Source organism: Stigmatopora nigra, chromosome 20 (assembly GCF_051989575.1).
Source record: "Stigmatopora nigra isolate UIUO_SnigA chromosome 20, RoL_Snig_1.1, whole genome shotgun sequence".
Classification (NCBI taxonomy): domain Eukaryota; kingdom Metazoa; phylum Chordata; class Actinopteri; order Syngnathiformes; family Syngnathidae; genus Stigmatopora; species Stigmatopora nigra.
Window position 1 is genome coordinate 4,754,728 of NC_135527.1, and position 16,728 is coordinate 4,771,455.

At 45.5% G+C, this 16,728-nt stretch overlaps 1 protein-coding gene, 2 non-coding genes and 1 pseudogene across 3 annotated transcripts in view; 2 read left to right on the forward strand and 2 right to left on the reverse strand.

The window, feature by feature from the left end:
* The window catches only part of LOC144213374 (uncharacterized), a 206,758-nt pseudogene extending 190,361 nt beyond the window's left edge, over positions 1-16,397 (forward strand).
* LOC144213350 (uncharacterized) overlaps positions 1-16,728 on the reverse strand; it is a 324,366-nt gene that overhangs the window by 279,712 nt on the left and 27,926 nt on the right. The window lies entirely within an intron of this gene.
* On the forward strand, positions 5,624-5,695 carry trnap-ugg (transfer RNA proline (anticodon UGG)). Its single transcript has one exon. It is a non-coding gene; the product is annotated as a tRNA-Pro (tRNA).
* trnal-aag (transfer RNA leucine (anticodon AAG)) lies at positions 6,983-7,064 on the reverse strand. Its single transcript has one exon. It is a non-coding gene; the product is annotated as a tRNA-Leu (tRNA).

Below are 16,728 nucleotides of genomic sequence, written 5' to 3' on the forward strand. Positions count from 1 at the left end.
ATATATATATATATATATATATATATATATATATATATATATATATATATATATATATATATATATATATATATATGAGGTATTTTGCTTCTGCAAAAAAAGAAAAGATGGTACGTAGCAGAGAATGGTTTCAATCCATTGACCTCTGGGTTAAGGGCCCAGCACGCTTCCGCTGCACCACTCTGCTTCATCGCAATCGTAGTATGACAAGCTGACACAAATTTAATCAATCAGACTAATCCAAGCAGACATACAGAGGCACATGACGATTCCCACCTGCTGACTGAGCTCCTGAGGACCACCAGCACAAGCACCTCGGTCTTGAATGTGGACTGTCACATCCACGGTGAGTTCTGCAATTTACAGTCATCCATTTTTCAGTTAAGAACTTCCATTTCAATGAAAAACACAAATACAAGACGTTCGGCGGCACAATTAACATAATCAAGATAACAGCTAATAGCTAATGTTCCTATACAAATTGAGCAGGAAGACATTTTTCGTTTTACCACTATGAGATTTTGTGTGTTTTTTAAAGGTGTTCTTGTGGATTGAATGTTTGACCACACACTGGGCAGGGGAAACGTTTTTTTTCCTGTGTGGATTTGTTCTGTGATGCTTTAAATTGGCCTTCCAAGTGAATTTGTAAATACAAACTGACAAAGAAAATATGTTTAACCTATCTGGGTTCTTTTGTGTGATTTTAAAATCTTTTGGCAACTGAATTTTTGACAACAGACTGAGCAGGAAAAAGTTTTTTCACCTATGTAGGTTCTTGTAGTTTTTCAATATTATAAAAACAGTTAATCATACCACATGTCAGAAAGCTGTCACAAGCATACTACCCCTGTACATCTTCCCAAATTAAAACTTTCTATAAACGTTACAAACGTATGCCGCACAATGTTTGCAGTTGTTTAAATATATAGATATCATCTATCCTGTTTAGTTAGTCTGATAAGATTCATGTCAGAATCTGTATTGTAAAATAAATTCAACATTAACATTTTGATATTGAAAATGGGCCTATATTTATTGCTTGACATGTGCAATTGTCTTTGTTTTATGATTTAAGATTTCTGCTGCTAAATCTCTGACGCCAAAACTTGGGGGTTATGCTTCTAAGTACTGTGTTCCTAAATTGTTTTGTTGTGATTTGGAAAAAAAGAAACATTTTCAATGTGAAATTGCCTATGACATTCTAAATTAATATTGTCGCGTATATTTTCATAGGTTAAAAAATGGATTAACTTCAACCTCAGTTATCGCAGTTAATGGGGACCGAGACCACCTGCGAAAACTGAAAATCCGCGAGGTAGCGGCGCCCCTTCAAAAATGCTTAAAAAAGCGTATCCACGTGCACAAAAGCACCAACAAACTATATGGCGTTCATTCAGGTGTTTAATTCTACATCAGAATGCAGGTGCCATGTTGATGCATACAAACAAATCAAATACAGTATAGTAAAAAACTGTAAAACATGTTGTCTGTTTGCAATGACAATTGAGGGTCTAGAACACTGTTTTTACAAACAATTTACCAATTATCGATATTCAGCTTTCAAAAACAAGCAAACACTACAATTAACTAACACAATTAGCTAACATAGTAGTCCGGATAGATGATCTTCTGCTGATTTTTTGCGCGTAAGAAACATCGTTATCGGAAGTTGTGAACGTTGTTTATTTTTTTGGTTGATGAAGATGCGCCTATAAACAGCCATGATGTCATCAATATGATTGCTGAATTTGACGGCTCGTACCATGTATCATCAATTTCTGGGCTCTTCAATGGAGGAGATGAGACCCTCCATTGTCGACCAGATTGTCGGGCTATGCTCGCGTAGCTATTTCCTGCTCTCAACCTGTCCAATAAACTCACTTTTTCGTTAATTGTTAACATCTTTCGCTTTTTATTCGGTTCTCTAGATGCACCAAGGGATAAAGATCGTTTGGGAGGCATCACGAAAGGCTTCACAAAACTTTGACACTTAACTTGGCGAGAAGCGTACTGTATAGCACGAGATGAGCGTGGACTGAGAATGGGTATCGGGAGAAGCTGGAGCTACTGTAGTGAATGGGCCAATGGGAGGTCAAGTATTCAGTTAGTATTCAGCTGGCCAATCAGCTTGCGTTTATGCCCGTGATGCTTTGCGCATACGTGCATTCTTTGTGTCTTAAAATCTTGTAAAATGGTGCAATTACTATTATTTTGTAAAATAATGTAATTTCTAATTTCAATTTAATATTTTTCATTATTTTTTTATTTTTTTCATTTAAAAAAAACGCGAAGCTCTGAAGCCGCGATGGTGGAACCGCGAAGTAGCGAGGTCCCAATGTAATTTCATAAGTCCATCATCCAAACTTCATACTTCTACTTGATCCGGATCAGCATCCCATGGTATATCCCGTATGGTCTAGTGGTAAGGATATCTGGTTATCACCCAGGTGGCCCAAGTTCGGCTCCCAGTATGGGAAACCTCATACAATGTGGATGGATTGAGAACTATTGAACTACTATAATTTCCAGAAACAAAAATTGTTTTCCACAAGCCTTTCCCACTTCTAACCGAGTAGATGTCTGTTGCTAATGATGTGGTATTTTAATGAGTCTCTCATCAAAGCTTCATACTTCTACTTGATCTGGATCAGGATCCTATGAAATATCCCATATGGTCTAGTGGTCAGGAATCCTGGTTTTCACACGAGTGGCCCAGGTTTGACTCCTGGTGTGGGAAACTTTGAATTTAATGTCTGGACTCAGAAATATTGTACCTCTATACTATCCGGAAACAATTCCCAATTGCTTATTACCTGACCTCTCCGAACTGAAATCCCCCACCTGAAACAGACTCTACCATTCCTACGTTCATTCACCCTGAACGCCTGTGAACTTGATGGGAAGAGACTTGTTGATATGCATTGGAGCTACCATCCTATGTGGGCCGGATGGCCTCACAGTGACTTTACCAAATGGCACAAAGATTTTGTGTTCACAACCAGTATGAACTCATGGACAATGGTTGATGTGTCCTTTGCAACAAGATTCGGAGGTAGCAAGAGTCTATTGGTCACGCCTTGAGCCTGAAATTCCGGCCACTGGGGGACTGTTGTCTGTTTATTACCTGTGGAAATCATTCATTGACTCAATCCACCTTTACCATTTGCCCATGGATTATTTTCATTGTACGTTATTTTATGACACAGACGATGACTTAATCTATCAAGACTGTATTCAGAAGGTTCTTGGAACCATGCAGCTGACCAGTTAGCAAAGTCAATCGCTGGATACGTAGTAGATAATCCTTCTAACCTGGTTCTATTGGCCACTGCCCTTGACTCCGAGACTATGCATGAGAGTTTGTCTGTGGGTGTGGTTCTGCAGGCTCAGCAGTCGGCCTCTCCAGAGGAACGGACTGTGTGGGCACATGCGGGTGCTGTAAAACGAGGGGATGGTGTATGGGTGGGTCCCATGGGATGCCCTGTACTTCCCATGGGGCCATTATCGGTGTCTGTCTTGACGGAGGCCCACTCACCCTCTCCCGTGGGCCCCCAGGCAATGATGACTAAATTGACTAATCGGTGGCACCCATCTGCTCCTTTACGTCCAATACCCATCATGGGGTAACCCTTTGAACACATTCTAGTAGCTTGTGTTGGTCCCCTTCCACAAACCAAATCTGGCAACCAATACTTGCTGACTGTTATGTGTATGGCCACGTGCTATCCCGAAGCCATTCTGTTGCGAAATACTACATCCCCATCTGTAGTGAAGGCCCTGATCAAGTTTTTCTCTACTTTTGGTCTTCCACGGATTGTGCAGACAGATCAAGGGACACATTTCTTGTCGGTATATTTGCTGCAAACTGTCTTCCAACGATTGGTTGATGCCTCTCTCACTCTGAACTTGGCAAAATGCGAATTTGGAAAAGCCAAGGTTACATATTCGGGTAAGGTGGTGGGTGGTGGCAAGATCCGCCCCTTGGAGTGAAAAGTGGCTGCTATCCAGGCTTTTCCTCCTCCTACCAACAGGCGAGAACTACGAATAATTTTAGGCATGACTGGTTACCACCGGGGTTTCTGCCAAAATTTCTCGTCTGTCTCCGCTCCGCTGACTGACCTGATAAGTCACTCCGTGCCCTTTTTATGGCCGACTGAGCGCCAGTCTGCATTCGAGAACTGTAAGGCTCTCCTTTGCAGTGCCCCAGTCCTCAGGGCTCCTGATTTTTCTTCACGATTCTCTATTGAAGTCGATGCGAGCGGTCTTGGTGTGGGTGCGGTATTGACCCAGTAGGACCCAGATGGTTTAGTCCATCCCGTTGCGTACTTCTCTAAGAAGTTTAATGCTAGTCAAAAGCGATATTCTACAATTGAACAGGAGATGCTTGCTCTGCTATTAGCGCTCCAATTATTTGATTTTTATGCAGGATCTACTTCAACTCCAATCGAGGTGTACAATCTGGATAAAATGTTTAACCACAATCAGCGGTTGATGCGCTGGGCGCTTGTCTTTCAAAATTATAATTTGAGTATTCATCACATAAGAGGCTCAGAAAATGTTATGGCTGATGCCCTGTCTCGGGTTTAGGAGGAGAGTTGTATCAGGCTTGTATTGGTTGATTGAGGCAGTTTGGTGGTTCAATTTCGTCAACAGGTTGACTCTTGAGGGGGGAGGTGTTACGGCTGTCAGGCTGGACACACACTGTGTAATAGGGTGGGTGGTTTCTTTTCATCTGCAGGTACATGGAGCTGTCACTGCACCCCTGTGACAAAGCCCTGCCCAGGCCAACACAGCTGTGACTACTTCCCTATCATCCTATCTCCAATCAAGATTCACTTCTTGTCCTTATTTAAACCCTTTTATTTGTCAGTTCATTCTTGATTCTTAACTTTGACTCAATGGACTGCCTGTGATTGTAAATGCTGAAGCAGTGGAGTCATTTTTTTCTTTAGAAAGCACATTGTTTAGTGTTGAGTAAAGTTTGAATGCCCCAGCTTCACCTGATATTGTGAGTACGTTACTCCTTGTTTAGTCCTTATTTAGTATTTATGTTGACAAAGATTTTGGGGTGTATAGGGGGAACTTGAGATAAGTTGAGACACCCCGGGGTATGCATATAGTTTGTTGCATTTATACACGTAGTTTATTCCCCTGTCTAGACTTTGATTACATCAGTTCTGACAGTGGCACCCTTCGGCCTTATTTCCTGTATTTTGTGGGTGTTCATTTAAACATCTGTCTGGGAGGGTGGTCTTACCGTGTTTGAGTGTGCCACTTTAATATCTTTTGCTTCCCCTATGTTATCCCGTAGTCCAGGTTTTGGTGGACTTTGTTGTAAATAAATTATCACTGAAGGCTACTTGCAGTATTTGTCTGACTCATCCTTGACTGAACCATTCTGCTGTGGTAGTTGCGACTCCCTGGTATATCTTACCATCAAGGGGAGTCGTAACATGGCTAATCTCCCATATCACCCCATCATAGATCACATCTCAACAAAATAAGAGGTCATCTGGGAGTTGGACCCGGGACCTCTCGCACTTAAAGCGAGAATCATACCACGAGACCAACGAGCCGAAGATGCCCATACAATGACACTTTTTTCTCGTTGATGAGCACACCAGGCTCGTTGGTCTAGTGGTATGATTCTCGCTTTGGGTGCGAGTGGTCCCGGGTTCTATTCCCGGACGAGCCCTTGCTTTGTTGAATTGTGATCTTTCATGGGGGTTGGTATGTCACATTTGCCACCTGAGAAAAAAGTGTCATTGTAGGAAAGCCCCTGGCTCATTGGTCTAGTGGTATGAATCTTGCTAAGGTTGCCATGGGCCCCAGGTCCAACTCCCAGACGGGCTCCTGCTCTGTCAAATTGCAATTTTTGGTGGAGTGATATGGGACATTAGCCATCTGAGAAAAAAATTGTCATTCATTGGGTACATTTGGCTCGCTGGTCTATTGGTATGGTTCTAGCTGAGGGTGTGAGAGGTCCTGCATTCAACTCCCAGACGAGCCCTTGATTTATCGGGTGATATGTGACATCCGCCATCTGAGAAAAAAAGTTTAATTGTGTGGGCACCTCTAGCTCGTTGGTCTACTCTAGTGTATGTTTCTTGCTTAAGGTGCGTGAGGTCCCAAGTCTAACTCCTGGATGAGCCTTTGTTTTGTCAAATTGTTATCTATTATGGAAATTTAATATAAATCTATACTCTTCATTTGAATTTGATTCTTAAACAGAAAGTCGGCCCTCATGATTGACTTTCCCGGGCCACACAAATTGATGCGGTGGGCTAGATTTGCCCCCCGGGCCGCCACTTTGACACATGTGCTCTGCAGGGAAACAAATTCATCCGCGATAACATTGTGATGAAACTCTTAACAAAGGCCCACATGCGACTTCACCCGACCAAGTAGAGCAATAATAAGGATTCGCTACTCAATGGAGTGGAGGGATCCTTACCAAACCAAAATATTGTCACGCAGCCAGTTCACGGTCATAACTTTGAATGGTTTGTGAGAGAGTTATGTGACAGTCGTGGCAAAACATGCCGTTTGGACAACATAATGTGAGCAGAAGGCAACTTCCCCTGGCAAGTAAAAAGCGGCTTTTCTCTTTTTTGGCAGTTTTGTCCCAGAGAAAGAAACTCAGTGGTTAAAATATTCCCCGACAAACGCTATTTCGGCCCATTTTTGTTTATTTTGTCTATTTTTTGCAAATTTCTATTTTTACACAAAAGAGTATGTTTTTCCAAGTTTTCTTTCAGGGATTTTTTTCTCAAAAAATGTTTGCTGAATTTCTTCCAACGATTGACTGTCATCCATGATGGCTTCGACACAGAACGAATCTATTTTGTGGATGTTAACAAAGACAGTGATGGGAAAGCACGAGGGTCCTATTTATGAACCCGGGACTCGGCTCCCTCACCAGTGGTTATGAAATTTTAGTTTAAATGTCAGGGAAGAGCCATTTCCATTTAAAACAGAATGTTGGCAGTGGTGGGATTTGAACCCACGCCTCCTGAGAGACTGGAGCCTTATTCCAGCGCCTTAGACCGCTCGGCCACACTACCTTAGGTAAGGAGGGAGAAGGGTTTCACAAACCTATAGCAATCAATCCCAGATCTCAGAGGGTGCAGTGAGACACCCGGCTGACTTGCAGGCAGGCGTGGCCTCAATTCCCAATGGTGCCGGTATGATTGGGAGTGCAAATGTTTTTTTGTGCCCTACGGCTGACTGGTGTTGTCTGCCTTTCGCTTGAAGTCTGGTGGGATAGACTCCAGCAACCCCCGCAACTAGGATGTGTAGTATGGAAGATGAATGAATGAAATTGACATTACTGTGGAGTATAGAATGTATTCTTTGTACTTTTATTCAGTATAGTCACTGGGATAGAATTTTGCAGAGCCTAGTGGAAAGTTCCATCAAGACACCTATGGGTTAGGGGCGCGTCATTGTTGGGTCTGAAGTTACAGATCCCCATGTTGGGTCTGAAGTTACAGATCCCCATACTTACCAATCGTGCACAAAGGAAAAACGAGGCATGAGACTGTGTTATATTTTAAAGCAACCGCGCGGCTGGGGAAGGTTGCAGGCGCGTGTCCTTTGTGGACACGCGCTCGGCTCTGCTGACCTACTCCTCTCCCCAAGTCCCAAGTCGCGCTTTTTAATAAGTTTCAGCACTGATGTCATGAAAAAGGTACAACAGTGACTGAGACATGTTAAAGACATCATTATGATTATTGACAGGTTGTTCTTTGTCATAGTGAATTTGGATGTCACGAATCCTTGCATATAATCTTTCAATCCGCGTCACGGTTAAATGTCATAGGGACCTTCAATCAATATTACAATCATCAGTGTCACCACCATCATAGGTGTCACTAAGTGTCACTGTTTGGCTGCGGATTTGTCATAGAGCCAATAGGAAATATGTATGTCCTTTGAAATGCACTTGTTAATGTTTTATGCAACTTTACAGTCATATACCAAGACACACCCATTTCTTTATTTACCTCTTACCACTTTAAGTTTGTATCTAGGTCACATGAAACTTTGTTAATAAAACTAGCTCAACTGTTGGGGGTAGTAGCTAGGGATCCGAACTGGTCAGGCTGGGGGATGGACTTATCTCCCAGCGCTGGCTACTCTGACCCCTCCTTCATCTGAAGTCTTTGAATATCTCATCAAGCCGACTCTCCGTGTGCTACTTCTGATCCGAAGTTATTGAATGTATATGGTTTTAAACCTGACATCATTACAGTAAAAGTTGGTTGAAGACAACAACTAATCACTGTGATTATTTCTCGCTGTCTTTCAGCAATATGAAAATGCAGGGTGCAATACTATTTGACCGGTTACCGGCTAAATAGCCCCTGGGACTATTCGACCGGTCACCGGCTAAGGAGCCACTGCCATATATATTAACAGGGGTTTTATACTCGTGGACTGCAACACACATCATTGATCCATTTACAAATAGAATGTTTGAATAAACCTTATGAATGATAATAACACTTTTATTTCTGTTAAAAAAGAACACAACATATCGACAAAAATCAGCAATTCGGACACAATGTGTCTCCCATTAGTGATGCCCCCCTCCCCCGAAATTTCCAAATATAGATTGAATATTATACATACGTGAAACATCTTATTTAGAACGGAAGGTTGGCATTACGGGAAACTGTCTTTCCCATCACGCACCTCTGACCGGAAATGCGAGGAGGGAACAAAGATGGCCGTATAGAGGGCGCTTACTCTGCGAATATTTGACTTTTTGCCCGTCTGATTTGTCGTTTAATTTCAGTCACTTAACTAAACTGAAGTATTTACGACGTGTCTAGCATTTAATAACTTTACGGATTCAACATCAGTAATCCATCTTAAAACTGTGCCGCCATGAAAACAAAAACATCAAAATTGCAGGAGGAACTTTTTTGACGTAATAGAGGACCTTACACGTCACCAGCACCCTGTTGATTGCAAATTAATGCAAGCAAAAGTTATTCTTCACAGACTAGAAGGTAGGTTCATGTTTGATGAGCATTTGCTCGGCATGTTTTATATTATCCGTGTCCAAATGTTATTAATTGATGTTACAATTTGCAATATATGTGAGACTATTTAGGTATGTGTACATTTTATTATCTCCCAATTCCATTTTAAAAGCCTGCAGTTGGGAATACAACCCGCGAATTAAAACAATTGCCGTTTGTGAAGACTGTGACTGCGTCTATTGGTCCGAAAATTCATGAAACAAAATAAACCCCCACCCACTCAGCCGAACCCCAATTTACAAATTTCTCAAATTTAAAAAAAGAAACGCCTGTCTTCTTTGATATTGTATCATTTTAGCTCCACCCTCAAACATGCACAAACCCTGAATCACTAAATGAAACACAATATATGAAAATGCGCAAACATTTAAATCAATCAACATAATCTGAATTCACCACTATTTTGTTTTAAATTGTGTACTGGATGACTGGATCTGTCAGGCCTCAGACACGACTGGTGGCGAGGTGTTCCAGACCAACCAATCACTGGCCCAGCTCCAACGAGCGGAGTGGCGCCAGGTGGAGGCAATCAAGGTTATGCCTGGATATAAGGCCACCGGATACCCAACCAGCTGCCGGATCGTAATCCCAGCTCGCTCGCTGAAGCAACCCCTGGTACATGCCATTGTTCTATGTTGATTCATTGCCCCTTTTTCGCCCAGGAACTACCAAAGGAAATCAAAGGATAAACGACCCGGATTGGAGGAGAACTACCCAGGATATCGACAGGATTGGACTTGAACTACGGCAAGAGACAGACTGGCAAAAGGAAGAAGGAACAGCCAGGAGTTCCAACAGGACACGAACTGTATATAGTAGAATTGAGCACGTATAAATAAAAGGTGAACAAAGAACTGGACTTCTATCTCGCCTGCTTTGGGGCCATTTACAAGATCATAACAGTACGATCCGGCCATAATAAGCATGGATCCCGCGGGCGCAGATGGAGCGTCGAACAACCTAGCTACAGGAGGTACGGACCAGCAAACCAGAATGATGGAGTACCTCTGTGCCGAGATGGCAAACATGGCGCAGCAAATAAGAGCCTTACAGGCTCAACAGACGCCTTTGCCGTCCTCTCCGGGGGCACAGCCCTACACAGTGGCTCCCGAGGTAACTCAGATATTGCCATACCACCAGCCCAAGGCTTCCCCTCCCGCCCCTTACAGTGGGGATCTGGGCGCATGCCGTCATTTTCTATTTCAATGCCGGCTGGTGTTCCAACTGGAATACCGCTCATACCCCTCTGACGAATCCAGAATAGCTTACCTGATCGGGTGTCTTCGCGGTGAAGCCCTGGCGTGGGCGAACATGGTATGGAATCAGGACCCACACATATGCTCGTCCTACGAACTGTTCACAAATGAGATGTGCAGGATTTTCGATCACCCGGTGGGCGACCGGGAGGCAGCTGATCGTTTAGAAGCCTGTAGGCAAGGGTCCAGGAGCGTCGCTAAATATGCCGTGGAGTTTCAAATCCTGGCCCCCGAGAGCACGTTTAATGATAGTGCCCTCCGGCACATATTCCGGAAGGGCCTAAATGTGATTATGAGGGAGGAGTTGGCAATCCGAGATCAACCAGGTTCCCTAAAAGAGCTCGTGGAGTTGGCCATACGGATCGACGGCCAACTACAGAGACAACAGGAGCAGCGACGGGGCGATTCATGGAGGGGCGCCGGGGTTGGTCTTCGACGCTCGCTTCCGGGTTCCCCCGCAACAACGACGCCAACCCCTCCCGTGACGACGTCAGAGCCTATGCAAATAGGACGTGCTGGTTTGTCGGAGGAGGAACGCTCACGACGCCGCCAGTATTCGCTGTGTTACAATTGCGGCCAGGGAGGCCACTTCTCACGGTCATGCCCTGCCCGCCCGGTAAAAGGGAGGGCTCACCATTAGTTAGGCAGGTCATGGTGAGCCAGGCCATTGGGGAGTCCCCCCATCGTTGTATCCTGCCAGCCTCCCTTTCCTGGGGGGGAAGAACTCTTGACACCACAGCCTTTGTCGACTGCGGTGCGGACGAGAGTTTCATCGACCGCAGCTTGATTGCAGAACTAGGAATTGGGACCCGGACTATCGAGAAGCCTCTTAAGATTACTGCACTGGACGGGCGTACCATTGGCAAAGTGGAACAACGCACCGACCCCGTTCTACTGCGCTTGTCCGGAAACCATCAGGAGAAGGCATGCTTCTACGTCTTGGACTGCCCGGAGGCGGCTATTGTGCTGGGCCTTCCTTGGCTAAAACGGCACAACCCAAGAATCGACTGGGAGGTTCCCAAGGTGGTGTCCTGGAGTCCATCATGTCATAACAACTGCCTCCAGGCAGCCCAATTGCCCCCGTTACCGCCACTCCAGATTGAACCACCGGATTTATCGGCAGTGCCTGATTCTTATCGGGACCTCTCACTAGTGTTTTCAAAGGACCAAGCCTCCGTGCTTCCTCCGCATCGGCCTTACGACTGTGCGATAGACTTATTACCCGGTGCTTCACTTCCTCGATGCCGGATTTATAACATCTCCCGGCCGGAGAGGAAGGCCCTGGAGGATTACATCTCCGGGGCATTAGCATCGGGACAGATCCGCCCGTCCTCCTCCCCCGTTGGGGCAGGGTTTTTCTTTGTGGACAAGAAAGATGGGTCACTGCGTCCCTGCATTGATTACCGTGCCTTAAACCAAATCACGGTTAAAAGGAATTACCCGCTGCCACTCATGGACTCTGTTTTTACCCTGCTGCAGGGTTCTTGCATCTTCACCAGGTTAGACCTGCGAAACGCTTATCATCTGGTCCGGGTTCGGGAGGGGGATGAGTGGAAGACGGCCTTTTCCACCCCCCAGGGCCATTTTGAATATTTGGTCATGCCCTTTGGACTCCGTAATGCCCCGGGAGTGTTCCAATCAATGATAAATGATGTCCTTCGGGACATGCTTGATCGTTTTGTTTTCGCTTATCTGGATGACATTTTGATATTCTCCAACAGCCTGGAGGAGCACGTGCAGCACGTACGCTTAGTGCTGCAACGTTTGTTGGAGAACCGCCTTTACGTCAAAGCAGAAAAATGTGAGTTCCACGTCTCGGAGACTACCTTTCTCGGGTTTGTGGTGGCTGCCGGGGAGATGCGAATGGACACCAGTAAGGTGGAGGCGGTGACCCAGTGGCCCAGGCCAAAGGGTAGAAGGGAGTTACAACGTTTTTTGGGGTTCGCTAATTTCTATCGACGCTTCATTAGAAATTATAGCAGGGTCGCTGCACCCCTCACGACGCTAACTTCCACAAAGCTCCCGTTCTGTTGGTCGGAGGCAGCAGAGGCGGCTTTTTGTGACCTAAAATCCCGTTTTACTACCGCCCCCGTCCTCGCCCACCCTGATCCTAAGTTACAGTTTCAGTTAGAGGTTGACGCCTCAGAGGTAGGCGTCGGTGCCGTCCTCTCCCAGCGTGGGCAAGCAGATGGGAAAGTACACCCCTGCGCTTTTTTTTCCCGTAGGTTGTCCCCAGCCGAACGTAATTACGGCATTGGGGACAGGGAACTGCTCGCCGTTAAATTGGCCCTAGAGGAATGGAGACACCACCTTGAAGGGGCTAGTTTACCCTTCGTGGTGCTGACGGATCATAAGAACTTGGAATACCTCAGGTCGGCCCGAAGGTTAAACCCTCGCCAGGCTAGATGGTCCATGTTTTTCAATAGGTTTGATTTTACCCTGACTTATATTCCTGGCTCCAAGAACGGGAAGTCAGATGCCCTGTCCCGCGTTTTTGAGTCCCCCGACTCGAGGAGAGAGTCTCCGACAATATTACCCTCCTCCCGCATTCTGGCCAGTATGGAATTAGGGTTAGAGGCGGAGGTGTTAAGGGCCCAGGATGTGGAGCCGGACCCTAGGAGAGGTAATCAAAAGAAATTGTTTGTTCCCACACCAATGCGTCCAAGGATATTGGAATGGGCCCACACCTCACGGCTTACCTGCCACCCGGGGGTTGCCCGCACACAGGCGGTGTTGCGCCAACGCTTCTGGTGGCCAACATTGAGAGCGGACACAAGATCCTTCGTATTGGCCTGCGAAGTATGTGCACGTAATAAGACCTCTAATAAGCCAAGCTCGGGTTATCTTCTCCCTCTCCAGATCCCCAGCCGTCCCTGGTCCCATATTGCGGTCGATTTCGTCACAGGCCTCCCTAAGTCCCAGGGTAACACCGTCATTCTCACTGTGGTCGATCGTTTTTCCAAAGCAGCCCATTTCATCCCCCTACCCATGTTACCTTCAGCCCTGGAAACTGCCAAGCTCCTGGTAAAACACGTTGTCCGCTTACATGGAATTCCTGCCGACGTGGTCTCCGACCGGGGGCCACAATTCACGTCGCATGTTTGGTCGGCTTTTTGTGCTGCGTTAAAGATCACCCCTAGCCTCTCCTCAGGTTACCACCCTCAATCTAATGGCCAATGTGAGCGGACTAACCAACAACTGGAGGCGGCTATCCGCTGCGCCACTCATGCCGATCCTACCACCTGGAGCGAACAACTACCATGGATCGAGTATGCGCACAACTTCCACCCCAACGCTTCCTCTAACCTGTCTCCCTTCATGTGTTCATTAGGTTACCAACCCCCCTGTTTTCCTTCGCTGGAGGCAGAGATTGCAGTTCCCTCCGTCCAGGCACACATGACCAGATGTAGCCTTATATGGGAGAAGGCCCGGGCTGCACTGCTGCGCTCCTCAAACCTTGCCCAGAAGCAGGCAAACCGCCGTCGTGCCCCAGCACCCACCTATGTTGTTGGCCAGAAGGTATGGTTGTCCACCCGCGATCTTCCCATTAAGACAGAGTCCCGGAAGCTGTCTCCCCGCTTCGTGGGGCCATATAGGATTGAGCGGATAATCAACCCTTGCGCAGTGCGTCTAAAGCTCCCACCATCCCTCCGTATCCACCCCACTTTCCATGTATCTCAGATTAAACCGGTAGCCTCGAGTTCCTTGAACCCACCCAATCCCCCTCCACCCCCTCCACTAATGGTCGATGGAGGCCCGGCTTATTTGGTGGAGAGGCTGGTGGACGCTCGCCGCCGGGGCCGTGGCTTGCATTACCTCGTCGACTGGAAGGGCTACGGTCCCGAGGAGCGGAGCTGGGTCCCTGCCCGCCACATCCTATGCCGGGAACTGATTGAGGATTTCCACCGTGACCACCCGGGGGCCCCTCGTGGCGGGCCAAGTGGCCCGCGTAGAGGGGGAGGTAATGTCAGGCCTCAGACACGACTGGTGGCGAGGTGTTCCAGACCAACCAATCACTGGCCCAGCTCCAACGAGCGGAGTGGCGCCAGGTGGAGGCAATCAAGGTTATGCCTGGATATAAGGCCACCGGATACCCAACCAGCTGCCGGATCGTAATCCCAGCTCGCTCGCTGAAGCAACCCCTGGTACATGCCATTGTTCTATGTTGATTCATTGCCCCTTTTTCGCCCAGGAACTACCAAAGGAAATCAAAGGATAAACGACCCGGATTGGAGGAGAACTACCCAGGATATCGACAGGATTGGACTTGAACTACGGCAAGAGACAGACTGGCAAAAGGAAGAAGGAACAGCCAGGAGTTCCAACAGGACACGAACTGTATATAGTAGAATTGAGCACGTATAAATAAAAGGTGAACAAAGAACTGGACTTCTATCTCGCCTGCTTTGGGGCCATTTACAAGATCATAACAGGATCGAACCTAAAACGTGACTTTTCTTGTATACATTTTTGCAAAATATTCAACCATGCTGTGATAATAAACTTGTAAAAGTAAGAACAAATATTTCCCGTTTTTGACTACATGTCGGTATACATATCTTTTTGTCTTTGCAGGTTTCAGGGAAAATCTTAGACCTGATGGGCAAGAGTTTGTTGGTCTTAAAGAGGAAGTTGAGCTCTCCCAAATCAAAGAGGAGGAGCCAGGTTTCCCTCAACAACAAATGAGAGAAGAGCGACTTCCAATCAAGATGTAGGACGATGATGTCACCTGGTCAACCTGTGAGGTGTCGATGAGGCAAGGTGATCTTGGCAGAGCCAGGTGAGGGGCAGAACCTGCAAACACCTCCTCATGGCCCCGAATTAAAGAGGAGGAGCCAGAGTTCTCTCAACAAACAATGATAGATGAGCAACTCCCAATCAAAAATGAGGAAGATTATGCCACCTGGTCACCTGGTGAGTCCGTGAAGTGGGATGATATGGGCGTGGCCAGCGTAGGGGTGGAGCTTCTGAGCGGCAGCTCAACAGACGGATGGCAAGCAGAAAGTTCAATTTCTCCTTTACCAGATAGTGACGACTTGCTTCACGACGATGTTAACGATGAAAGTTTTAAGGAAAATCCCAGAGGTGACAAACTCAGCAAATGCGTTCAGTGTGGGAAAACATTTGGAAAAAGGTCTAATTTGAAAAGAATTATGATGAGCCACATGGGTGAAACAACAATTTTTTGCTCAGTTTGCAGACAAAGATTCATCCCCAAAGTCAAATTAAAACGCTGCGCTGATGATAAATCATTTTCCTGTTCATTCTGCGGTAAAGAATTTTCTCAAAAGAAAAATTTACAAAGACATACGAGAACCCACACTGGAGAAAAACCATTTTCATGCTCATTTTGTGGTAAAACATTCACACACTAAGGGAGTTTAAAAGTACACGCAAGAACCCACACTGGTGAAAAAACATTTTCGTGCTCAGTTTGTGGTAAAACATTTACAGATAAGGGAATGTTAAAAACCCACATAAGAATCCACACTGGTGAAAAACCATTTTCGTGTTCAGTTTGTGGTAAAACTTTTACAGATAAGGGAACGTTAAAAGTACATACAAGAACCCACTCTGGTGAAAAACCATTTTCATGCCCAGTCTGTGGTCAAACCTTTTCTCAACGGCAACATTTAAAAACCCACACAACAACCCACACTGGTGAAAAACCCTTTTCGTGCCCACTTTGCGTTAAAGCTTTTTCTCATGAGCACAATTTAAAAAGACACACAAGAACCCAGACGGGTGACAAACCATTTTCGTGTTCAGTTTGTGGTCGAAAATTCACACGGAAGGGAAGCTTAAATAGTCACGCAAGAACACACACTGGTGAAAAAACATTTTCATGCTCAGATTGTGGACAAACATTCACACAGAAGGGAAACCTAAATCGTCACGCAAGAACCCACACTGGCGAAAACCATTTTCATGCACAGTTTGTGGTCAAGCATTTACACAGAAGGGAAGCTTAATGAGGCACGCAAGAACCCACACTGGTGAAAAAACATTTACCTGCCCAGTTTGTGCTCAAGCATTCGCTTACAAGGAAAACTTAAAACAACATTTATGCACATGACAACCCACATTGGTGAAAAAACGTATTCCTGCGCAGTTGATGACACAAATGTGGGAAGTAGTGGCCAAAAAACAATTGCTTGCTTCATCAATTTCTGCATGAAAGGCAATTATATTCTTAATTTAAATTTTTTCGTCTTAATTTTCAATTTTCTGTAATATAATTCCACACTATAAAATATCTTCAGTTAAAGACAATCTTAAGAAATTTTAAACACTTCATCTTGAAAATGAAATTAAACTATTGCGTGTTATGAATATTATAATTTATATATAGAATCTAGGATGTGTCTTCTTCTTGTAGAAATATGGTATAAAACACATTTAATTTTCTGTAAAAAAATGTA